Genomic DNA, 25751 nt, shown 5'->3' on the forward strand with positions numbered 1-25751 from the left:
GGCGGGTCCCGCCGGCCCTGCGGGTACCGCGGCCGGCGGGAGTCAGAATGACCCCCCATGACTTTTCCTTTAGCTCAATAAGAACACTGTAAAATGTGTTCTAAGCTCTCAATGGATTACTGTAGATTCTACAGTGATCTAAATGTCATCAGCAGACCTCATGTTTAACGGCTATGTAAACTTATTCTTCTGAAGTTGATAAAATAGTTTGTTTTTGTAACAACATTTTTCATGTGAGTCCGATCACAAAAATTGTTGATGGTGCCATGGTCATCTGAGTTTTTCTGAAGAGGCCTTAAGGCCATATCCTTGAGGGATATGGGGCCTACAGGGTCAGGCAAATCCATATTTTTACAACACTTTCAAATTACCTTCTACAACAGACAGTGGCAGAATGTTATTTTCTATTTGAGCTACTCCACTCATGTCCAAACTTCATAAATACGATAGTAAATAAACACAGAATGCAAGTTAAAGTGACAGACATATTGTGCACTGTGGAAAAATTTAAAGGAAGCAAACGTTTGACTATTAAAATAAAAGGACAGAAAAAAGTGCATTGCTAGCTGCAAGAGTCACGATTGAGGATTTTGGGTGCTGCTGGGGACCAGGAAGGACCAGGATGTCGCCCCTTGGAGGAGGAGACAGAGGGAGTTCTCAGCAACTCAGGGAGCCCCTGCAGAAGCAGGCAGCACCTGCAGAAGTACCAGAACAGTCATTTAGAAGATCTGAGGACAGCGGTCGACTCAGAGTTACAAAGGAGGGTCCCAGGACGTTGGAGTCCAACTCTGCGAGTTGGGCAATGCAGGACGAAGTGCTGGGGACCCAGGCTAGGCTGTGCACAAAGAAATCCTTGGAAAAGTGCACAGAAGCCGGAGCATCTGCAGATCACGCAGTACACAGGATTACTGTCTGGCGTGGGGAGGCAAGGTCTTACCTCCACCAAATTTGGACAGAAGGGCCACTGGACTGTGGGAGACACTTGAACCCAGCTCCTGTGTTCCAGGGACCATGCTCCTCAGGATGAGAGGGGACCCAGAGGACCGGAGATGCAGAAATCTGGTGCCTGCCTTAGCAGGGGGAAGATTCCATCGACCCACGGGAGATTGTTTCTTGACTTCCAGTGCAGGGTGAAGGCAGACAGCCCTCAGAGCATGCACCACCAGGAAACAGTCGAGTAAGAAGCCAGGATGAGGCGCTACAATGTTGCTGGTAGTCATCTTGCTACTTTGTGCGGTTTTGCAGGCGTCCTGGAGCAGTCAGCAGTCGATCTTTGGCAGAAGTCAAAGAGTGAAGTACAGAGGAACTCTGGTGAGCTCTTGCATTCATTATCTGAGGCATAACCCAGAGGAGAGACCCTAAAAAGCCCTGAAAGGAGGATTGGCTACTGAGAAAGGTAAGCACCTATCAGAGGGGGTTTCTGACGTCACCTGCTGGCACTGGCCACTCAGAGCTCTAAATTGTGCCCCAACACCTCTGAATCCAAGATGGCAGAGGTCTGGGACACACTGGAGGAGCTCTGGGCACCTCCCCTGGGAGGTGCTGGTCAGGGGAGTGGTCACTCCCCTTTCCTTTGTCCAGTTTCAAACCATATCAGGGCTGGGGGATCCCTGAACCAGTGTAGACTGGCTTATGCAGAGATGGGCACCATCTGGGCCCATCAAAGCATTTCCAGAGGCTGGGGGAGGCTATTCCTCCCCAGCCCTTCACACCTATTTCCAAAGGGAGAGGGTGTAACACTCTCTGTCAGAGGAACTCCTTTGTTTTGCCTTCCTGGGATCTGGCTGCCCAGGGGTGCAGAATCCTGTCTGAGGGGTTGGCAGCAGCAGCAGCTGCAGTGGAGACCCCCGAAAGGCAGTTTGGCAGTAGCCGGGTTCTGTGCTAGAGACCCTGGGATGCATGGAATTGTCCCCCCAATACCAGATTGGTATTGGGGGGACAATTCCATGATCCTAGACATGTTACATGGCAATGTTCAGAGTTACCATTGTGACGCTACATATAGGTAGTGACCTATATGTAGTGCACGTGTGTAATGGTGTCCCCGCACTCACAAAGTTCGGGGAATTTGCCCTGAACAATGTGGGGGCACCTTGGCTAGTGCCAGGGTGCCCACACACTAAGTAACTTGGCACCTAACCTTCACCAAGTAAGGTTAGACATACAGTATAGGTGACTTATAAGTTACTTATGTGCAGTGAAAAATGGCTGTGAAATAACGTGGACGTTATTTCATTCAGACTGCAGTGGCAGTCCTATGTAAGAATTGTCTGAGCTCCCTATGGGTGGCAACATAACTGCAGCAGCCCATAGGGATCTCCTGGAACCCCAATATCCTGGGTACCTAGGTACCATATACAAAGGAATTATAAGGGTGTTCCAGTGTGCCAATGAAAATTGGTAAAATTAGTCACTAGCCTGCAGTGACAATTTTAAAAGCAGAGAGAGCATAAACACTGAGGTTCTGGTTAGCAGAGCCTCAGTGATACAGTTAGGCACCACACAGGGAACACATATAGGCCACAAACTTATGAGCTCTGGGGTCCTGGCTAGCAGGATCCAAGTGACACATATCAAAACACACTGACAACATAGGGTCTTCACTATGAGAACTGGGCCCTGGCTAGCAGGATCCCAGTGAGACAGTAAAAACACCCAGACATATACTCACAAACAGGCCAAAAGTGGGGGTAACAAGGCTAGAAAGAGGCTACCTTCCTACACTACCTGACCGTCAACAGGAGAGAACCTACACTGCAAGTGCTGCTGCGACCTGAGTCTGGAAATGACGATGGCTAGAGTGTCTGGGGAAAGGGCCCCTGCCTTCGCTGCGGAGGAGTTGGAGAAACTGGTGGAGGGGGTCCTACCCCAGTACACATTATTCTACGGTCCTCCAGACAAACAGGTGAGTACACTGTGAGCATGATGTGTGGACAATGCATGTTTGGAGTGGCGTGGATGTAAGCCACATGTTGAGGGGTGCTAAGGCGTCCTGGCCTGAGTGCTGCATGAGAGGGGGTCAGTGTATGTGCGTCAGGGTATGGGTAGGAACTGATGGGCAATGAGTGTGACGGTCCGGACAGGTGAGTAATTTCCTTTTCCGCTGTCTTTTCCCTGCAGGTCAGCTCCCACCAGAAAAAGGGTATATGGCATGCCATCGCCAAGAAGGTGTGGATCCTGGGGGTCTATCACAGGCGGAGCACCCACTGCTGCAAGAGATGGGAGGACCTGCACCGCTGGAGCAAGAAAACAGCAGAGGCCCAGCTGGGGCTGGCCTCCCAACATGGAAGGGGTGCCCGTCGCACTATGACCCCCCTGATGTTCTGCATCCTGGCGGTGGCCTGTCTGCCGTTGGATGGGCGCTTGAGGGCTTTACAGCAGCCACAAGGGGGTGAATACAGATTCTGAATCCTGACTTTGCGCGCTTTAGGAGCTGGCTGGGTGGGGAATGTGGTCTGTGGGTGCCCCTAGGTCAGGGCGATCGTGGCAGGGTAGGTCGCTTGTGTGCAGGATCTGAAGTACTCTTACCCCAATGGCAAAAGTGGGCAACACCTACGGGCAAGGGTCCTGTGGGTGTCAGGTGTGCAGATGCAGGCGTTAGGCATTGTACCCCATGGGCTGGTGACCAGCATTGTAACTGGTAGTTCATGGCCTAGTGCATAAGGCTGCTCCATGTGTGTTGTGCACGCCAACGGTAGTGGTGTTGCTGGCATTGACCAAGTATATCCTCTGTCTCTCTCCCCCTTTTTGTTTTGTCACCCTGTCCTTGGGTGCATTAGCATCATCTGGCGGAGGAGCAGAGGCACCGGCGACGGAGGGAACTGCATCCCACATGGGCCTGGAGGCCGAATTCACCAAGGGTGAAGGCACCAGTGGGGCAGAGGGGAGCTCCACGACGGGAACAGGAGGGGAGACCAGTGACAGCAACTCCTCCTATGATGGAAGCTCCCTGGCAGTGGCAGACACCTCTGTGCCCACCCCAACAGGTACAGCCGCTACCCCCGCCACCAGCACTGCCCCCCACCAGAGATGCCCAGGAGGGTGGGCATCTCCTTCGCCCCAGGCACCCCCGGCCCCAGTCAGCGCTGCTGCCCTCAGGGAGGAGGCTATTGACCTTCTGAGATCCCTCACTGTTGGACAGTCACCCATTCTGAATGCCATCCAGAGTGTCGAGAGGCATTTGCAACAAACAAATACATACCTGGAGGGCATTCATTCTGGTGTGGCGGCCCAACAGAGAACCTTTCAGGATCTGGCCTCAGCACTGATGGCAGCCATTGTCCCTGTGTCCAGCCTCCCCCTTCCAACTTCCACTACTCAGACCCAATCCCCTCTACCTCAGCCTATCCCAAGCACACCTTCAGACCAGCATGCACACAAAGCAACACACAAAACTAGCTCAGGAAAACATAAGCACCACACTTCATCTCACAGGCACTCACACAAGCTCCATATCCATGCACACATACCAACATCCACTGCGTCTGCTGTGTCCCCCTTTTCCTCGTCATCCACCTCCCTCCCAGTAGCGTCTCCACTCACACCTGCATGCCTTACATCATCATCCACTACCTCCATCACCAGAACGCCCATCAGAACACACCCCTCACAGGCAGTCACCACCACTACAACCATGCACACTTCCCCTGTGTCCTCTGCCAGTGTGTTGGTGAGTCCTCCTCCCAAAGTACACAAACGCAAGCACACACCCACCCAACAGCCATCCACCTCACAACAGCATCCAGCAGGTGCACCTTTACCCAAACTCAGTAGACGTACACCTCCTACAACCTCTCCCTCTGCCTCCACTCCCAAACCCCCTCCATCTTCCCATCCCAGTGCATCTAAATAACTTTGTCTGGTTAACATTGACCTCTTCCCTACACCTCCCCCCTCCTTCCCCTAGGGCCAGGATGTCAAGATCCCAGGCCAGCACCTCAGCCACCAACTCAGCGTTCGCTGTGGTACCTGCAATTCCCAGGGGATCAAAGAGGGCACCCGTCAGGGCTGGCAGTGTGCCACCGACCACTGCAATGGACCAGCCGATTTCCGCCACCTGCCAAGTTGAAGAAGGGGCCAGCATGCAGCATTGCCATGAAGCACAAACCACTCAGGAAGGGCTCCTCAAAAACACATGCTGCCAGTGCCAAGGTCCCAGATGCATCTGCCAAGTTGGGGAAGGGGAAGAAAATCCAAGGCAGGGTACTTCAGGGCTCGGATGCTCCAGGCGAGGGACTGGTGTCCCCCTCCACCACCACCAGCACCTGCACCACGGCTAGCACTGGCAGCATCTCTGCCGTAGACACCGCCGCAAGCACCGCCACCTGCACCGCCATCTGCACCGCCACATGCCTAGCCGGTGCCACTACATCTGTCTGCAGCAGCATCCCCAAAGGGCAGCTGTCCGGGAAAGCAGCCTTAGTCGCCGCAGGATGGTGTCTGGATCTGCCTCCATGGAGTATAAGGCTACCTGTTCCCTGCAAATCTCGTGCCTCAGACACCCAGGTGAGGGAATGGGAACTGCCACACCACAGGTGCAGCATGACTGGGCACAAGGCCCCTGCCAGAACCAGTGGAGATATGCATACATTATCAATCTCCTTGGCAGGATGAAGCAGACTGGGCACAAGGCCCCATCCAGAACCAGTGGAGAGATGCATCCACTATCACTTTCCTTGACAGGATGAAGCAGACTGGGCACAAGGCCCCCTCCAGAACCGGTGGGCAAACCCCCCACTTGAGAGACTGTGGCCTTGCACTCCCCAGGACCAAGCAGTGGGCAAACGACTCACTTGAGAGACTGTGGCTTTTCACTCCCCAGGACCAAGCAGTGGGCAAACCACCCACTTGAGAGACTTTGGCCTTGCCCTCACTAGGACCAGGCAGTGGGCAAACAGCCCACTTGAGAGACTGTGGCCTTGCACTCCCCAGGACCAAGCAGTGGGCAAACCACCCACTTGAGAGACTGTGGCTTTGCACTCCCCACGACCAAGCAGTGGGCAAACCACCCACTTGAGAGACTGTGGCCTTGCCCTCACTAGGACCAGGCAGTGGGCAAACCACCCACTTGAGAGACTGTGGCCTTGCACTCCCAGGACATTGCTGTGGGCATGTTGCCCCCTCCAGGAGCTGTGGCATAGTGCCATCTTCTGGCTGAGGTGCCCCCCCTCCCCTTCCCTCTGAGGTGCCTGTGTGTTTTCGACCTGATGCCCCTGCAGTGTTCTCTCCGTTTTGCAGCAGGAGTCAAGTGTTGTCTTCACCCATGTGTTTTTTGGCCTACTGGGCCATGAACATTTGCTAAGGACAGTGTACGGCCTTCTGTACACATTGTAAATATTTGATTATACAGTTTTTTCCAATCGTTTATTTTATCTGAATATTTCAACAATAACACTGATTTAACTCAATTCTTTTTGTCCTTGCGTTCTTCCAGGGTGTTACGCAGTGTATATGTAATGTTGCTGCATATGTCTGTATGTATGGTGTTGTGGGTAAGGGTGGGGGTGTTGCGTGCTGCTTGTGTGTGTGTCACTCTCTTTTTCCTCCCCCCTCCCCTGTGTGCTCGGTGCAGTACTCACTGTGGTCGTCGCTACCGCTGTTTTTGGTGCTCCTGGTGTATGAGGAGATACACCAGCATCAGCAGGACCTGCAGCTCGGGCTCCATGGCGTCCTGGTTCTTCGTTGGTTGTCGAGAGGTGAGTGGTTTCCCTTCTGTGTACTGTTTCTACTGTGCTTTTGATGGCGTTGGTACTGCCCCGGAAAAGCTGGCGGATTGGCAGGTGTGATAGGGTGGGCGGTACATTGTCTTCCATCTGTCTGTTGGCGGTGACCGCCGCAGTGATGGTTGCTACCACCGTGGCAGTCGGAGTGTTAAAGTGGTTGTCTATGATGGCGGTTTCCGCAGTGGTCGTGATCCCATTTGTTTTACCGCCGGCCTGTTGGCGGTATTACCGCCACTTTAACACCAACTGCCAGGGTTTTAACGAGGGCCTAAATGTTTATGCTCCAACCTGAAGAGAAATATTTCAGTACTTCAAAGTCTGGAAGTGGGAAGAGCACCAAGAACTGTTCTGTGCCCATTCCAGGGACAAATTAATTTTCATTTACAACTTGCTTTAAGCAGGTGGGTTAATAAAGAGTAGGCTTCGTTGGACATAGAGCAGGTGTCAGGTGGTTGGTAGCTTACGGCTGTACCGGAGGCTGTTATCGAAGCAAGCATTCCTTGCGCCCTCTGTGGTGCAGAGGTGGTCAGACAAGGGCCCTGCTGTGCTTGCAGCATGATCTCCAATAGAGTTTACCAGGCTAAGGCCTATCAGTAAAATTAGATCTGGCGTTTCCGCACTTGCAAAATTCCGGTGCCAGTTGAAATAGGTGGAACAGGATGCTCCATTTCGATACTGTTCCACCTGATGCATAATCGGACCATCGTGGTTATCAATAAAGTTTGTATTCCCCTGAAAGCTCTAGTTGGATACATTTATGTGTCATGAAGATATCAAGCTTGCAACTAATTTCTAGGTATTCTGAACTTAGAGCAACGTACCCCTAAACATTGTTATTTTAGTAAAACTCCAGCATTTACAATAAAGTGAGTGTTTCTATTCTCAGTAAAGGCTGTGCATGCCCTCAGAGTAGATTTGTGGTTGCTAAGCACCATGGGCCAAACCGCTCAATAACAAACAATAAACGGGGTCATTCCGACCCTGGTGGTCCATGACCGCTAGGGCCGGGGACCGCAGAAGCACAGCCAACAGGCTGGCCGGTTTACTCCTGGCCCAGGGAATCCTCCGCAGCGCCGCCATGGGGATTCCGACCCCCTTCCCGCCATCCTGTTCCTGGCGTTTTTTACCACCAGGAACAGGATGGCGGGAACGGGTGTCGTGGGGCCCCCTAACAGGGCCCCATAATGATTTTCAGTGTCTGCTTTGCAGACACTGAAAATCGCGACGGGTGCCACTGCACCCGTCACACCCCTACAACTCCGCCGGCTCCATTCGGAGCCGGCTTCATTGTTGAGGGGGGTTTCCCGCTGGACCGGCGGGCGGCCTTCTGGCGGTCACCCGCCAGCCCAGCGGGAAAGCCAGAATGGCCGCCGCGGTCTTTTGACCGCGGTGCGGTCATTCGGCGGTGACCGCATGGCGGGCGGCGACCGCTGCCCGCCGCGGTCAGAATGACCACCAAAGTGTCTTTATTTCACCTATACCCACCACAAGTGACAACTGACCACTTGCATGGGCATGTGTCTAACTGATCCAATGCCGTCAGGCTGAAATTGAGCCAGCTCAGTTATTTTTAGGGGGGTGGGCATAACTGGAGTATGGAGTAACTGGTGTATTTCTCTCTAGCATAATCACTCATCATTACTGCAAAACTGCTCAGAATGATACGTAAATATGTGAGAAGTGTAATCAGGTTTTAGCCCTATTTTCTTAGTGCAAAATGGGCCCAAGGATGCATTTTGAGCTAAGAAACTAGCCCTACAAGCTAGAAGACATGAATAGCAGTAGCTAACAGGCGCTCGCTCTCTCTTAGTTCTTTGTTGATGTCATCCTGCGGTAAGATTATTGCCCCAAATTGCTGTTAATTACTCAAGCTGGGTAATTATATATTTTCTCTAATTTCACATTGAATGTATAACGATTAAACTTACATCAGTTACTGCAGCGTAATTACATTTTCATCCAGGCTTAAATATTTTATTTTACAGCACTTGAGTGATATGACTGTAGTCTCATAATTAATATGACCAGGTAGCCTATACCTCAAAGGACCCAGAGCATTTATGAATAAGATAAACAACTGGCTGGAAGTGAAACTCCTGATCTGGCTACAAGTTCAAAGCTCGCTCCAGAGCATGCCGTTTCTGGGGCACAATGTGCTGTGCATCTACTAAAAAGATTCAAACTATAAAAGTGGACCACTGAACTCTAGTCTGATCATGTTCTTTCTTTTGTTGGTTGGGGTTTTAAAGAGAGAAGGAATGGATGAATGAGCAGCAGATGCTTGTCTTTTAGAAAAATAGTTTGATGTATATACAGAGGACTATTCACAAACGTAAATGAACATGTGAGTAAATATAGACATGTACATTTACTCTTATACTTTTTAGTATTAGCCATTCACCATTTCCAGTTAATTACTTGAAAAAACTGTTACTTTTTTGTTTTTAAACAGGTTATTAAAATAGTTTACAATAAAATAATATTTATCTTTTATTTATGTGTAAAATGCTAACATTAAGTTAAATGTACCAATTGTTTAAAATGTCTAAATACCTGAATTTATTTCAACTATGAGGTGTTATTTTAGGTTTCTGCCTCCAATATTTTAGGTGTAGTAGTGCCAATGAATAGACATGTACAGTGCGGGACTTACCACAGGGCCGAGTTGGATAATTATTACCCATTCAAAAAGTTCTGAATGGTAAAAGGCTGACAAAACATCGCTATGTTTGACCCGACTGATCAAAGAAAAGCCATCACGGCAAGTAATGAATTTACTGAGATAGCTAGCCAACATCAAATTATTTAATAAACAGATCCCTAACTTGTAGCTACATTGGCACACCTGACTTTTACCCATGGCAAGAGGGCTGCATAGTTTATAGATGCCATCTAAGAAAGCTGGTACTGTCACATTCCATATATATCAGCTGTTGGATTTTCCAGCCTTTGGTTGGTCTTCCTCCAAATCTTTTGCCTTCCTCCTCCATTTTTTTCTGATCTTGTTTCTGTTGGCATTAGGACTCCACACACTTTAGTGATTATAACAATTGCTAAAGGGCATGTACTCCCTACTTAAACATGGTAAACTTGGCTTGTCTACAACTGACATATTTAATTTGCTCATAGGTCCCTAGTAAACTGTTACTATATGTACCCATGGCCTGTAAATTGAAAGCTACTAATGGGCTTGCAGCACTGATTGCATCACCCACTAAGGAGCCCTCTAAACGTGTCTCAAGCCTGACTGTGCCTGGGGAGTAAACTGCCATTTCAGAAATTAATATTTTTCCAGTCCCAAACCTTCTTTTTTAGTACATATATGTCACCCTTAGGCAAAGGCTCAAAAGCACAGACGGCAGATGGAATGTATTTAAAAAGTAGGACATCTGCTTTTAAGTTTGACATGTTCACATAGTAAAAAAATCACTACTGCAAGGCCCACCTCTCTGATAGGATAACATCGGAGCTGACTTATTACAAGTATAAGTGTAATTTTCAAATGAGAATAGAACAGTTCATGCTTGATATCTCTGGAATCCTAATCTAAAATCCTAACTGATTGTGAAATCAGAATTTAAATTGCAATTCTTAAAATGTCACTTTTAGAAAATTGTCATGTTCCTGCCTTAGCTATTTAGTGCCTGTATCCTGTCTCTGGTCACATGACTGGGTGTATCTGGCACTTGGTCTTTGTCTATTGCTCCTAGACAACCATACACAATAGGGAGCGTAGGTGTGACTGGATGAACTATCACTGGCAGAAAGGGAGGGTGGATCTGGGCACAGTTTGTGTCCTGCCCCACACAAAGGGCTACATACCCACTGTAGTTTGTCTGGAGCCAGGACAGGAAAGGCAAGATGCCTGGGGAATACAAAGGGAAACCTCAAGAACATTCTCCTTAATTTCTAAGGTACAACTGATTATAAATACTAATACTAGTCACCATCTCTCCAGTACACTTCTGGATCTATAGATACTCTGCCAGGAAGAAGGACTGCTGTGCTACTAAAAGACTACCACACTGGTGGACTGCACTCTGCTGGATACTGCCTTGCTGTGCTGCTGCTTTTCAGTGCTGATCTGCTGCCTGCTCCCCTCCTGCCTGGGTAAGAAGGACTGGAAATACATCTGTGTGACCCAGTGCCCTAGAGTGATTGCAAAGGATAGTTGGCTGGCCTCCTGACTTGAGCCTCAGGGACAGAAGGCTCCAAAACCCTTGCACCTGTGCCTAGACTCTGCCATCTCTAAATCTTCCCTGCCAAGTGGTGCCACCCCAGTCCTGGACTCTTAGAAGTGGGCTTAAGGTGCTTTGCCAGCCTCTGTGTATCCTGAGAAATTGACACATCTCCTCTCCTGTGTGCGATGCAACCCAGAGCAGAATCAACTAATCTCCACTGCTGTGTGGATTGGACTTGTTGCAAAGACCTGCATCATAGCCGCAGCCTGCATCCCATTCAGAACCGCCACTGTGTGACACATCCTTGGCAGAGTTCTTTGCATCTCCTGTCATGGCAGCCTTGAGGATGATGAAGGACTCAACTTCACAGCCGCGCAGCTCTTTGGATCCAACACATCAATCCAACTGCTTAATGTATCCCCAGTGGCAGACTTCAAATCACAAGCTATCATCAACAGGCTCTTCTATGATGATGCAACAGGAACTCACACTGTAGCCTTGCTGCATCTCAGAACCAATGCATCACTTGATCTGCAAGATGCATCTTCAACACAGATCTGTGCAACACTTCACAGTTGGGGCTTTACTCAAATCTTTAAAATTGAACATCCCCAGATCTATGGATTGGCTGTTTGTCATTTGGTCTTGTTTTATTTACTAAACACTATTTTTCGCTCTCTGTTGTGGGCTGCTTCTGTGGTGTGTTTTCACTGTGTCATTGTTTGAAGTGTTGCACAAATACTTTATACATTGCCTCTGAGTTAAGCCTGAATGCTCTGTTCCAGGCCATCCAACAGACGAGCGCAGTTTAATTTAGGATTTGCTTATGATTCACCCTGAGAAGAATTGTGGTTCTTGCCTGAGGAGGGTTTTACTCCCTTCAACCAGTAACCTAATTTCATATATCTGGCTGCCTGAGAAGTGCTTTTACTTAGATGCAAAGATATAGCAAGTGTGTAGAGAAATTCTGTCGGCCAAGTCTGTGCCACTCTACCAGAAATTGCTAATAAAGTAGACATAACGTAAAACTGGCCACCTGAATATTGTGGTTTGGTCTATTATGTGTCTAGCAGCTCTTCGTAAACATGTTATTATCTGAGTAAAGTGTGGCAGCCCTGTTGTGAAATGTTGATAATGTCCAATAATTGAATGTCATTCCTGCTATGAAGTATTGGTCCTGTACTATAAATACATAGCAGACCATCTGAAATATGTTGCATGACAGTCTATTTGTTCTACACTATACAGTAAGAGTGCATAGAACTGAGCAGGAATCTAGGCACAATCTTTGCCAATACTTTTGCAAGTAGCCAGGATTTTGAATCAAGGGTGGTGTTGCTGTCTGGCCAGATCTTGTGACTGGAGAAAGAGATCAAAATAGTACTGCAGAGTGAGGCCATAACAATCCAACAGATTCCCAGCTTTTCTTTGCTGATGCTAGGGGTCTCAAAAGGATCTTTCTTTCTTGACCTATGTAGAACTCCTGAGGCTGGCCAGTCAGAGAAGGGCACTGCAGAGCTCAAGTTGGCAACTTTCAGGTTGAGTTTTAAAACTCTTTCCCTGAACTAACTATATAAAATCAAGCAATGTCAAGTTGGGGGATTTATTATAACAATCAGTTTGATACCAAACCTGAAACATGTGGCTCCTATTCCAATGGAGCCCATTCACTACAGTGAGGGAAAAATAAATTTGGCTATTTTACCTCACCAGAGCTTATAAAAAAATGTTTCACAAGGTCCCCGCTTATAGTTAAATGGTATCCAACCCTAGAGGCATTTAGGGCACACATTAGGGGAGACGTATAGGTAAAAATAAGGTCGTTTAAGACTTTGGAAATATTTTTAATCCCAAAATCAAATTTGCATATAACTTTAGTTTAAAAGTAACCAGCAAGGTGGGCCTGCCTTTAAAATCACACTGGGCACCTCAGCAGTGCACCTGTGGGTGCACTACCTATGCTGGGATCCCTAAACCTACATTCCCTACCATATACTAGGCACATATAGGTAGGTTGAAACTGCCAATTATAATTAGCCTTATTCACTGGCCCTGGGACTGGTAAGCAGTACCCAGGGCGCAGCCAAGAGTGAGTAACCAGCAGTATCTGTCCAAGACGTTTGGAGGTTACAGGGCAAAAAGGAGGACTTTCCTACAGTACCTTCTAGAATTATATATGGGTTTGGTTTCTCTTCTAGGTTCTTTATACTTGGGGCAGTCACCAACATTTTAAAAAGGTGTGGGTGTCCCAGGAGCACCCACAAAACCTTAAAATAAAAAATAAAATTAACATGTTTTATGGAGGTGGAAGGAATGTAGCAGTCCCCCAGTCAAATAAAAAAAAAACACAGTAGGTCTCCTGGGTCATTAAATCCATGACCCAAGGAGAGTTTATCATATTTTCTAAAGCATTCTGAACTGGAGCTGTTTGGTATTCAGCTGGAGCGTGGGGACCTTTTGTGCTTGGTTCTATAGATGCACTTTTCCTTAAAAAAAATACTAAAATATGTACAGGTGCCTCTTTGCACTGCACCTTTTGTGGACCACCTATAACATGAAAGTTTCTATTGAAATTGTGATACATTGAATCTTTCATGTTATTGGTGGTCCACAAAAGGCGCAGTGCAAAGAGGATGGATTTTTACGCTGTATGGATAATACTTAATATATGGTTTTTCTTGGCGTAATGAGGATAGATCTTCTCCTCGTGCCAAAGGGATCATTGTGCTGCACACCTGACCTTTTATATTGGAGCATCACATAGTCAGCCATGTGTGCCAGCAGGGGTTTGGGCTCTAGAGACTCTGCCAACCCTCTGCTGCACAAAGCTCTGCACCCAACCCCCTGGTACAGATGAACAAAGGCACTGTTGCTCTCTACCTCATTGCTTGTTATTACATCACTCATGACAATGTTCCATGACATAATTGATAACATGACAGCAACATCTGAAATTACATCATTGATGGCAATACTGTGCATGGTGTGGGCGTGACTTCTAATAAATTTAGGACATGAGTTATAGTTACTTGAGATAACTTTAAATTGTGAATTTCAGTGGTTTGTTCGGTTAAAACTGTATGTTTAAAACTGACATTTCCACCTAACTATAGTGTCCGTTTAAACTTTGTTTTTTCCAACGAGTATGTTTGTATATCCACTGAAAAAAACAAAGGTGCCATGTTCAACGGAGGCTTGGCCACAGCATATGGCCTGCAGCTAGGCCCTGAATCCAACCTGCCCCCCCAGGAGGCAGACAACACTACCCCTTTGGCCGTGTGCAGCAGGGAGATGGCGTGTGTCAATGCCCTGCTGCAGCCCCTACAGGGTGCAGCCCCATGGCATGCACGGTCTTTGGCATGTGCAACTTAGACTTTGGCCTTTCAGGCAGCCGAGATCCCATTCCCTTGGACCTTTTTCTTTAAATGGGAGAGGGCAACATTGACCCTCAACCCAGACTCATTTCGAGCACCTGAGACCCTATCCCGTGGGCTAAATGATATTTGTAAAGTGGAGGAGGCAATGTGGTGTCCCCAGCCTGAATGGGCCATGGGAACACCATTGACTGAGACCTTTAAGGAGAGGGGGCACACAGCCACCTTTCCTGAGCCTTAATATACCCCAGGGGCCTCAAACCAAATAGCCAATTTTTTTTAAAAAGGGCAAGGAACCAGAAGTCTTCTGCAACCCAATGAGAGCATTTTTAATCTCCTGCCAGATGGGAGCAGACATAGCTTCCCTGCTGGCACTCCTGAGGCACGTTTGCTCCTGCCTGGTAATTTAAAATACTTCCGCCATGTGGGAGCACATATGTGTTTCACTGCCCCTATTAGTGCTGGAAGAGGAACTACTCAGTCCTGGAAGTGGGCTCCCTAGGACAGCTCACTTGAGCCAGCCAAGGGGATTGGGTTCCCAGGGCATTTTAAAGTTCAGGGAGGGATACTGGTTCCTCCCTATGACAGATAAGGTTAGTTGAGAGCAATTATTTATTCATTCTTTATGAGCCACAATATTGTTATACCTTACATTTACAATTTATACGCCACCTTCAGATTAGTACATCACTCATGACAATGTTCCATGACATAATCGATAGCATGACAGCAACATCTGAAATTACATCATTGATAGCAATACTATGCATGGTGTGGGTGCAAATTGTAATTAATTTAGGACGTGAGTTATAGTTACTTGAGATAACTATAACTGGTGAATTTCTGTGATATGGTTTGGTTAGAATTGTATGTTTAAAACTGTCATTTTCACCTAACTATAATGTCCGTTTAATTTTTGTTTTTTCCAAAGAATATATTTACATATTCACTGAAAAAAACAAATGTACTATGTGCAACGGTGGCTTGGCCACAACATATGTCCTGCACATTACTATAACTATTGCACATCTATAACTCTCCCCTGTACCGTGCACTGTATTTTCAGAATTACTGTGATTGGATATGCCATACCTGTTATTAGCCATGCCATTATTTTAAAAAGTAATAGTGTCCTAATATGAAAGGATATAAGCAGTGCATGGACACAGTGCAAGATATTATTGTGTGGTTATTGAGCTGAAAAGAGTGTGTATTGCGATGCAAAAGATTTAATATTGTAAAGGTGGTGCATGAATTATAAATGAAAGGTAAAACTATAACTGTTGAATTTCAAATGTTTGTGTAGTTTAATTTTGGTTTGTATGAAATTAATAAATATTGTTTCCTAAGTACAACTGACCTTTAACCTAAGGTTTTTCAGTGAATTGAATTGATTTATTTTAACTCATACAAAATATATTAATGGCAGAAATGAAAGGCATATTGGTCTTAACAATAGTAAATATTGAGTTCAATGTTAACCAAAAACGTAATTTCCACAGATATATACATGCATGTGTTAAGGTATACATGGATATTAATGTCATCAGTTTGTAATGAACAAATAAATGATATTACTTTCCTGCTGACACCACAATGTTTTATGTTTTTCGCTTTGATCTAGTACTATTGGCCTATAATTATAGCTCATTTTGTTTGGTTTGTACCACAAATGATAGTATTCATGGCTGTAGGCTGAAATGATGTGTTTTTGGATATAAGTGTAGCCCAGAGAAAGCAATAGTTGAAATTTTATATTTTTAGTCTATAATGTATATATAGGTAGGAAAAACACACAAAAGCTGGTGTAATAGTGTGCCAATGATATCTGTATCTTTGTGGTATAATAATATTTTCTTTTTTTGCATATCACTGCTACTGCAGTACTTCCTAGATACAATCACACTACTACAATTTTACTTTGAACTTGTAAAACAAAATTTGATTGGCTACAAACACTGCCAATTAGATGAAAAAGGAAGTTTACACAAGGCCTGAGCAGAACTCATGGAATTCTGTAGAGGTACCAAAAACTCAGAGCGATTCTGCAGAATTGCATCAATAGGAGTAAAAATTCTCTTCCTGCCATTTGTGCTGCCTTATTCTTGCCGATAGCACATTGTGCACTAACAATAAGTGCATACTGCACCACATGGTGCACATGTGCACAGCCATTTTGTTTTCTTGCTTCTGCTTCTCCTCCTATACTGCTTCTAATCCTAACTAATCTTCCTTGATATGATCACATCCATCTTAAACCCACCTGTCATTTACTTATTACCATTTTGAGGAATAGCAGTATCCCTTATGTGATGAGCCAACTCCAGAGGCACCAGGTGTGGCTAATAGGTGAGCCCAAGGTCCCCACACATATGGTATGAATAGGTGTCTGGGTATGGGATAGTCACTAAGGGTTAGTGTGTGTCTAACAGATATCCCTTGACATTTGAAGGTGACTCTGGTTACTCCAGCCTCTCATGGCTACAGACCCCAGTGAGGAATGCTAGGACAAGGGCAGAGGATAGTTACAATGAAGCACATGGGCAAACTAGGTGTATTATTGAAAGGACTTTCGGCCTCCTGAAGGCCAGATTCCGGTGCCTCCATCTAACAGGTGGCTCCCTATACTGCTCACCGAAGAAGGTGTGCCAGATAATCGTGGCATGCTGTATGTTGCACAACCAGGCTTTGCAACGCCAGGCGCCTTTTCTGCAGGAGGATTGGCATGATGATGGTCTTGTGGCAGCTGTGGAGCCTGTGGACAGTGAGAAAGAGGAGGCAGAGGAAGAAGATATTGACAACTGAACCAACATCATCATGTAGTACTTCCAGTGACCCACAGGTAAGAGACTGGAACTGCTCATCTCATATCTGACTACTGTAGGACATTGTATAAGTCAGCCTCTTAACCTCAGTCTGTGGACACTGACAGTTCACTTTGGCTTTCCATTTCACAGATCTGGGTACCTCATTCTGCCTTCTGCTATATTTACTGCTGCCCAACATCTGTCATACATTGGTATGAGCAAATTAACATTTATATTGATATTTGTGGATGATATTGTAATTATACATTTTTGAAAGTACAGACTGACCCCAGATTGGTTTGTGATTCAAGGAGGTTTATTTATGAGCTAATGTGTATAGGGGTATATGGAAGGGGCTCTGGTGATGGTGGAGGAAGGTCCATAGTAGAGTCCAGTCTCTTGGTATCACAGGTGCATTGTCCAATGGGGCATAGGAAAGGGAGTAATGGCAGTTCAAGGTGGACAGGGTGACAGAGTGGGACAGAAGGGAGACAATCCGTAGAGTCTTATATCCTGGCGGGGGTCTTGGTAATGATATCTGTCTTCTGCCTGGATCGCAGAGACCATTTGCAGGGTGGTTCTCCTTCTGCAGGGGGTGGGGTGCTGGTGGCCTGTTGGTCCTGTGGCAAGACCTCCTGTCCACCAGCGCTGGTGGACGTGGAAGGCTGTTCATCGTTTGGGTTGGTGTCAGGGGCCCTGTGGTATGCCACTGTCTGCCAGCACCCCTGCAGTGGTGACCAGGGTGGTGTTAATGGACTTCAAGTCCTCCCTGATCCCCAAGTACTGTCCCTCCTGCAGCTGCTGGGTCTCTTGAAACCTGGCCAGTATCATGCCCATGGTCTCCTGGGAATGGTGTTATGCTCCTATGATGTTTGAGAGTGTTTTGTGGAGAGTGGGTTCCCTGGGCCTGTCCTCCCCCGTCACACAGCAGTCCTCCCAGCTTCCCTGTTGTCCTGTGCCTCAGTCCCCTGAACCATGTGCCCACTGCCACTGACCCCAGGTCCCTGATTTGATTGGGTAAGTGGGTTTGCCTGGGGTCCCTGTAGTGGTGGACACACTGCTGATTGATGTATCCTGGGGACAGTGGCATGGGCCTGTTGGGTGGGTGCTGTGGTGGTATTTCCTGAGTTGAGACTGTGGCAGGGTAACCAACTGTCCAGAGGTCCATGATCTGCCGGGCATGTCATCTTGATCCAGGTGTGCAGAGCTGCTGTCGTCACTGTGGGCCTCTTCTGTGGAGGGACTGGATATGGCTGGCACCTCCTGTCCGGTGACGTTGGGTAGGGGTCCTGTTGGGGTGTAAATGCATTGTTATATTATCTGTGTGTGCCACCTTGTGCAATGGGTGTGTTTCCCTCCATTACTGTGCTTGCAGTATCGCCTTGGCCCTTGTGTGAGTGGTGACTGTGTGCCCTGTGTGAGTCTCTCCCTTGGACATGCTTTGGTGATGGGTGTCCATGCAGGTCTGTGATGGGTGTCCATGCATTGGTGTAACATGCAGGGCTTGGTATTGGGATGGGTGGGTTGTGATAGTGGGGTATATGTGAGGTGGTGGAGTGATGGGTGTGAGGGTAGGGGTAGGAGTGTGTGGTGGCATGCAGGTAGGGTGTGGGATATAGTAGTAAAGATTTGACTTACCAGAATCCAGTCCTCCTGCTACTCCTGCGAGGCCCTCAGGATGCATAATTGCCAAGAATTGCTCCCCCCATGTTGTTAGTTGTGGGGGAGGAGGTGGGGGTTCACCGCCAGTCCTCTGTATACCTACCTGGTGTCTGGATACCACGTAATGTACCTTCCCTTGTAGGTCGTTCCACCTCTTCCTGATGTCATCCCATATTCCTGGGTGCTGTCCCACTGCCTTGACCCTGTCGACAATTCTCTGCCATAACTCCATCTTCCTAGCAATCAATCAATCAATCATTGGCATTTATAAAGCACGCTACTCACCCTAAAGGGTCTCAAGGCGCTGGGGGGGAAGGGGTTATTGCTCGTACAGCCAGGTCTTGAGCTGCCTTCTGAAGGAGAGGTGGTCTTGTGTTGAGCGGATGTCTGCTGCACCTGTGATCCGAATAGCTGTGGCTCTACCCGGATGATTTCCTCCACCATGACCCTGAGCTCCTCCTCAGAAAACCTAGGGTATCTTTGAGGTGCCATGATGTGGTGTGAGTGATGTGTGAGGTGATGTGTGGGGTGATGTTTTGGGGCGTGTGGTGTTTTGTGCCTCTGGATGCTGGTGTGGTCTTTGCTTTTCTGTCTCTCTGCTTCTTCAAAATGTGTGGGTGTGGTGTGTGTATGTGTGTCAGGTGTGTGTATTTTGAATTGTCCAATGTGGTGTCGTTTTGTAAGTGTGTGTGTATTTTGAGCGTGGCGGTGTGTACAGCCAATGGTTTACCGTGGTTGAATGACCGCCGCGTTGATTCGTGGGTTGTGATAGTGTTGGCGTATTCCTGTTGGCGTGACGGTCTGGGTTTTGGTACCCCCAATTTATCACAGACCTTTGGTGTGGTGGACTTGTGTGGGTGTCTGTATTGTGGAGGATTTCTTAGTGTGGGTCATAATACCCGTAGCAGATTTCCACAGCGGACACAGTATGTTGGCGGCCGTCGGCACGACGATCAGTGGACTTTACCGCCAGGTTTGTAATGAGGTCCTTTGTCTGTTACTTATCTTACACAGTACTGGTTGTTGGTTGTGCATTTGTCCAGTTATTTGTCATTGGAAGGATCATGGCTAGCTGTTGATGACCACTCAGCAGGTTGTTGGTGTGCTTTTTGAGTCATCTTCTGACCATGATTATGAAGCTGACTCCGCATCTGATGAAGAGGAAGAAGTGCAGGATTCCGGAAGTTAATTTTCTGCCAGAGAGGAATTGTCTCAGTGCCTGTTTTAGAGGAGGACACTGATGTGACAATGGTGGTGCAGCAAGCAGCTGAAAGGCTTCCCATTGGAAGACCTGAACTCTGGGATGCCCCAAACATGGAGCAGCCACAGTTGTTTGCCTTTACTGGTCTTCCAGGGTTTAGAGTTAAAACACAAGACTTTTTGCCTGTCAATTTCTTTGAGTTATTTATGGACGATGTATTTTTGGAAGATACTGTTGAGCAGACTAATTTGTGTGCGCAACAGTATTTGAGAGACAAAGCTGCCAGACTTAAGCCACACTCTAGAGCTAGCCAGTGGATTCCCTCAAATCTGGAAGAGTTGAAAAGGGTCTTGGGTTTAACTTTTTTGATGGGGCTGATAAGGAAGCCATTACTGTCTTCATATTGGTCTACTAGTCGCTTGATGGCAACTGCTATAGTTCCTGCTACCGTGAGTTGCAACCAGTATGAGCTTCTTCTTTGGATGCTGCATTTTATTGATAATGCTTTAGTCTTGCCACAAGATCACCCCAATTCTTACCGTCTTTTTAAGATTAGACCTGTCCTTGATTATTTTGTAGATCGTTTTTTAGAGTTTTATGTTCCAGGCAAAGAAATATCTGCAGATGAGTCTTTGGTCCTGTTCAAGGGTCGTTTGATTTTTAGGCAGTACATTCCTAACAAGAGGGCACAGTATGGAATTAAATTGTATATGCTGTCTGAAAGTAGTGCAGAATATGTTTATAATTTCCCGGTCTACACTGGTAGGGATTCCATTATTGACCCCCCTGGTTGTCCTCCCACTTTTGGAGTTAGTGAGAAAATTGTTTGTGGTAGATGACTGTTCAGGGAATTGTTCTGAGTGGGCACTGTTTTTTGTGACACAATCCACTCTAACCAGAAAGGCTATCTAAGGGAGCTTGTCTGTAAAAAGCTTGTGAAGGGACAGTGCAGTGCGCTGCAGAATTATGAGCTGCTAGCTCTGAAATTTGCAGACAGGAGGAATATCTACATGCTAACCACCATCCATGATGAGAGTACTTCACCTGTGGCTGTTTGGGGTCAAGTTGCTGAAGTGCGCAAATCTGCGTGCACCTTAGACTAAAATAAGCACATGGGTTGTGTTGATAGAGTAGATCAAAGGTTGAAACCTTACACTGCTGCTCGTAAAGCTTATGTGTGGTATAGGAAATTAGTGGTTCACCTGTTCAACTTGGCAACTTTTAATGCTTTTGTGTGTTCAAGAATAGTACTCCAAAGTCAAGGATGACATTTGTGAAATTTCAGGAGTCTGTCATACCAAGCCTTGTTGTTCTGGAACAGGCAGGAGTTCCTAATGAAGCAGTAGTGGAGGATGTGGCTAGATTGGAAGATCGCCACTTTGCTGAGCACATTCCTCCCACAGCCAAAAAATCAATCAATCAATCAATCAAGAGATTTATATAGCGCTCTACTCACCCATCAGGGTCTCAAGGTGCTGGGGGCGTAGCTACTGGTCGAAGAGCCATGTCTCGAGGCGTTTCCTGAATGTCAGGAGGTCCTGGGTTTGGCATAGGTGGAGCGGTATGGAATTCCAGGTCTTGGCAGCGAGGTGAGAAAAGGATCTTCCTCTGGCAGTGGTGCGGCAGATGCGGGGGACGGAGGCGAGGGCGAGGCTGGCGGAGCGGAGATGTCGGGTGGGAGTGTGGAAGGTGAGTCTGTCGTTAAGGTAGGCTGGACCTGTGTTGTGGAGGGCTTTGTTTACGTGGGTGAGGAGCTTGAAGGTGATCCTCTTCAATACGGGTAGCCAGTGTAGGTCTTTGAGGTGGGGTGAGATGTGGTTGTGGCGTGGAACGTCAAGAATGAGGCGGGCGGATGCGTTCTGGATTCTTTGCAGCTTTGTTTGGAGTTTGGCCGTTGTTCCTGCGTATAGTGCATTACCGTAGTCCAGATGGCAGCTGACCAGGGCGTAGGTGACAGTTTTCCTGGTTTCAACGGGGATCCACTTGAAGATCTTGCGGAGCATGGGAAGAGTGTTATAGCAGGAAGAAGAGATTGCGTTGACCTGCTGAGTCATGCTGAGAGCAGAGTCCAGGATGAATCCTAGGTTGCGTGCATGGGTGGTGGGCGAGGGTGCGGTTCCTATGGAGGTGGGCCACCAGGATTCGTTCCATGCTGAGGGGTCAGTGCCGAAGAGGCAGCTTGATTCCATCCATCCGGCGATGGCGCGAAGTCCATTGTGAAGGTTGTTTTTTGCAGTTGTAGGGTCTTTCGTGAGGGAGAGGATCAGCTGAGTGTCGTCTGCGTAGGATACTATGTTGATGTGATGGGTTCGTGAGATTATGGCGAGTGGGTCCATGTAAACGTTCAAAAGCATTGGGCTGAGGGAGGATCCTTGGGGGACGCCACAGATGATCTGGGAGGCTTCGGACAGGAACGGCGGGAGGCGGATTCTCTGGGTTCTGCCGGTGAGGAATGATGAGATCCAGTCTGGAGCCTTGTCGCGGATTCCGACGTTGTGGAGGCGTGTGCAGAGCGTGTAATGACATACAGTGTCGAAGGCTGCGGAGAGGTCCAGGAAGATGAGTGTTGCGGTTTCTCCTTCGTTGAGCATGGTCCTGATGTCATCCATGGCAGCGATGAGAGCGGTCTCGTGCTGTGGTTCTTGCGGAATCTGGATTGGGAGGTGTCGAGCTCCTTGTTGTCTTCCAGGAAGTGGGAGAGTTGGCTGTTCACGATCTTTTCAATGACCTTTGCTGGGAAGGGGAGGAGGGAGATCGGCCGGTAATTCTTGGGGTCGTCTGGGTCTGCCTTAGATCTTTTTCAGCAGGGCGTTGACTTCTGCCTGTTTCCATCTTTCCGGGAAGGTGACTGACTCGAAAGAGCTGTTGATGATGTTGCAGAGGTGGGGAGCGATGATGTTGCTGGCTTTATTGAAGATATGGTGTGGGCAAGGGTCTGATGGGGAGCCGGAGTGGATGGAGGCCATGGTGTTGACAGTGTCTTCTTTGTTTACGAGGGTCCAGGCATGAAGGAAGTTGGTGTTGCTTGTGGCATTGAGTTCGTGAGGGTCTGTGGTCTGCTGGTGGGTCTGGCGGTTGAAGCTGTTGGGGATTATCTTCTATCTTTCGACAGAAAGGAGAGGCAAGGGAGTTACAAAACTCCTGTGATGGCGGGGGTTCGTTCGTGCAGGTCCTGGGGTTGGAGAGCTCTTTGATGATGCCGAAGAGTTCTTTGCTGTTGTGAGCGTTGGTGTCTATGCGGCTTTTGAAGTATGTTCTCTTGGTGTTGTGGATCAGCTGGTGATGTTTGCGGTCTTGAGTGCGATGTGGTTGGATTCGGTAGGTTCAAGGCGCCAGGTTCTCTCCATTCTGCGGCATTCCTGTTTGGAATCCTGTAGGTCGGGAGTGAATCAGCTGGCCTTGGTGCTGTGGAGGGTGTCTGAGGGTTTTTTGAGCGGAGCGAGGATGTTTGCGCAGTCGTCTATCCATCAATGCAGGTTGGTGGTGGCTGTGTTGGGGTTCGGGGTCCCAGAGGGCGGGGCATGGGCGAGGGTGGAGAGCAGTTGTTCTGCTGAGATTTTGCTTCAGTAGCGTTGGGGGGGTTGTGGATGATGATGGTGAGTGACAGGTTTCTGGTAGGAGAATGTGGATACAGCGGTGGTCTGTCCAGCTGAGTTGGGTTGAGTGGAACCGACGGAAGGCGATGTGGCTGCTGGCTGAGAAGATGGGGTCGAGTGTGTGGCCTGCGGTGTGAGTGGGCGATGTGACGAGTTGTTTGAGGCCGAGGTTGGCGAGGTTGGCGAGCAGGTTGGTGGTGTTGATGTTGTTGCTGTTTTCTAGGTGGAAGTTCAGGTCGCCGAGGAGGATGTAGTCTGTTGAGGCGAGGGCCTGGGTGCTGACGATGTCGGTGATGGCATCTCAGAATGGAGGTCAGGGGCCTGGGGGTCTGTAGATCAGTGTTCCTTTGAGGGCAGTGTTGGCGTTGACATGGATTTTGAAGTGGAGGTGCTCGGCGAGGTTGAGGGTGTTGTGGGTGCTGGTCGCGACTTTCATGGTGTTTTTGTTGACTATGTTGATTCCTCCTCCTGGTTTTTTGGTGCGGTCTCTTCTGGTGATTTTGTAGCCCTCTGGGATGGCTATGGCTATGTTGGGTTCCGAGGTCAAGTTTGTCCAGGTTTCGGTGAGGAAGGCGAAGTCCGGTGATGTTGAGGTCAGAAGGTCCCAGAGTTCGACTGCATGTTTGTGGACGGAGCGGGTGTTGAGTAGAATGCAGCTGAGTTGGTTGTTGGCCGGTCTGTCATGGTGCTTTAGGGAGCAGGTGAAGTAGCTGGCTCGGCAGGAGAAGGGCCCTTTGGTGTTCATCGGGGTGGACTGGAAGCAGGTGGAGGAGCATCCTGGATTGAGGGCGTGGAGGTCACTGGCAGTGTAGCGGCGTCAGGGGGTGCGGGAGCCCTGCGGGCCAGGGGGACTGGCGCTGGGTGCGGTCCAGGCACAGACGGGCTTGCCTATGGCACGCCTGTGGTGCGCCAGCGCCACGGTCGCACAGCAACCGCCATTAAGAAGGGGAGGTGGGAGGGCAGAGCAGCTGGGAGGCAGGAGGGGAAAGTGAATGGGGGCACGAGGGGAGCGGGCCGCAGGGATGCAGCAGCGGGAAGCAGAACAGCTTGGGGGAGCCGAAAAAAACAGAACAAGGTGCAAAAGCATTACAACAAGGGAATATAGGCACAATAAGAATAAACAGAGCAAAATACAGAAAAACAAGGCACAACTGGAAGGCTTACCACTAGACACCAGGGATGAGGTGGTGAAGACCTCTAACACGCAAAGCAGCATGGGCAGGGGTCAGGGACATGGGCACAGCTAGGTGGTGCTGCGTGCGTGGGGGGGCGAGCTCTAGACCAAAAACAGGTCAGAGGTCACTCCCTGCAATGCACAGTGACCGCCATTAAGAAGGGGAGGTGGGAGGGAGGAGCAGCTGGAAGGTGGGAGGGGCAAGCGAATGGAGGCGCGGGGGGGGGCGGGCTGCAGGGACACAGCGGCGGGAAGCAGAATGGCTCGAGGGAGCTGAAAACACAGCACAAGGGGCAAAAGTGGTACAACAAGGGAATATAGGCACAATAAGAATAAAGAAAGCAAAATACAGAAAAACAAGGCACAACTGGAACGCTTACCACTAGACACCAGGGATGAGGTGGTGAAGGGCCTCGAACATACGAAGCAGCGTGGGTCAGGGACACGGGCACAGCTTGGGGGTGCTGCGTGCGTGGGGGAGCGAGCTCTATACCAAAAACAGGTCAGAGGTCACTCCCTGCGACGCGCAGCGACCGCCATTAAGAAGGGGAGGTGGGGAGAGGAGCAGCTGGGAGGCGGGATGGGAAAGCGAATGAGGGAGCGAGGGGGGCGGGGCCGCAGGGACGCAGCGGCGGGAAGCAAAACGGCTCAGGGGAGCCAAAAACACAGGGCAAGGGGCAAAAGCGGTACAACAAGGGAATATAGGCACAATAAGAATAAACAGAGCAAAATAGAGAAAAACAAGGCACAACTAGAACGCTTACCACTAGACACCAGGGATGAGGTGGTGAAGGGCCTCGAAAGTCGCGAAGCAGCGTGGGCGGGGGTCAGGGCCATGGGCACAGCTACGTGGTGCTGCGTGCATGAGGGAGCGTGCTCTAGACAAAAAACAGAGTTGGACTTTCCTGCTAAGAGATGTGGAGCCTGTGCTCAAAGAGATATCCAGAAGGAGACTAGGACGCACTACCCTGATTGTCCTTCAAAGCCTCGGCTGTTTGGGTGGCTGTTTCAGGAGTTACCACACTCAAAAACAT

At 48.5% G+C, this 25751-nt stretch overlaps 1 protein-coding gene across 1 annotated transcript in view; it reads left to right on the forward strand.

Moving 5' to 3' along the window:
* LOC138284401 (mucin-5B-like) overlaps window positions 1–25751 on the forward strand; it is a 1991087-nt gene that overhangs the window by 1653506 nt on the left and 311830 nt on the right. The gene's annotated exons all lie outside the window — the stretch shown is intronic.

Source organism: Pleurodeles waltl, chromosome 3_1 (assembly GCF_031143425.1).
Source record: "Pleurodeles waltl isolate 20211129_DDA chromosome 3_1, aPleWal1.hap1.20221129, whole genome shotgun sequence".
Classification (NCBI taxonomy): domain Eukaryota; kingdom Metazoa; phylum Chordata; class Amphibia; order Caudata; family Salamandridae; genus Pleurodeles; species Pleurodeles waltl.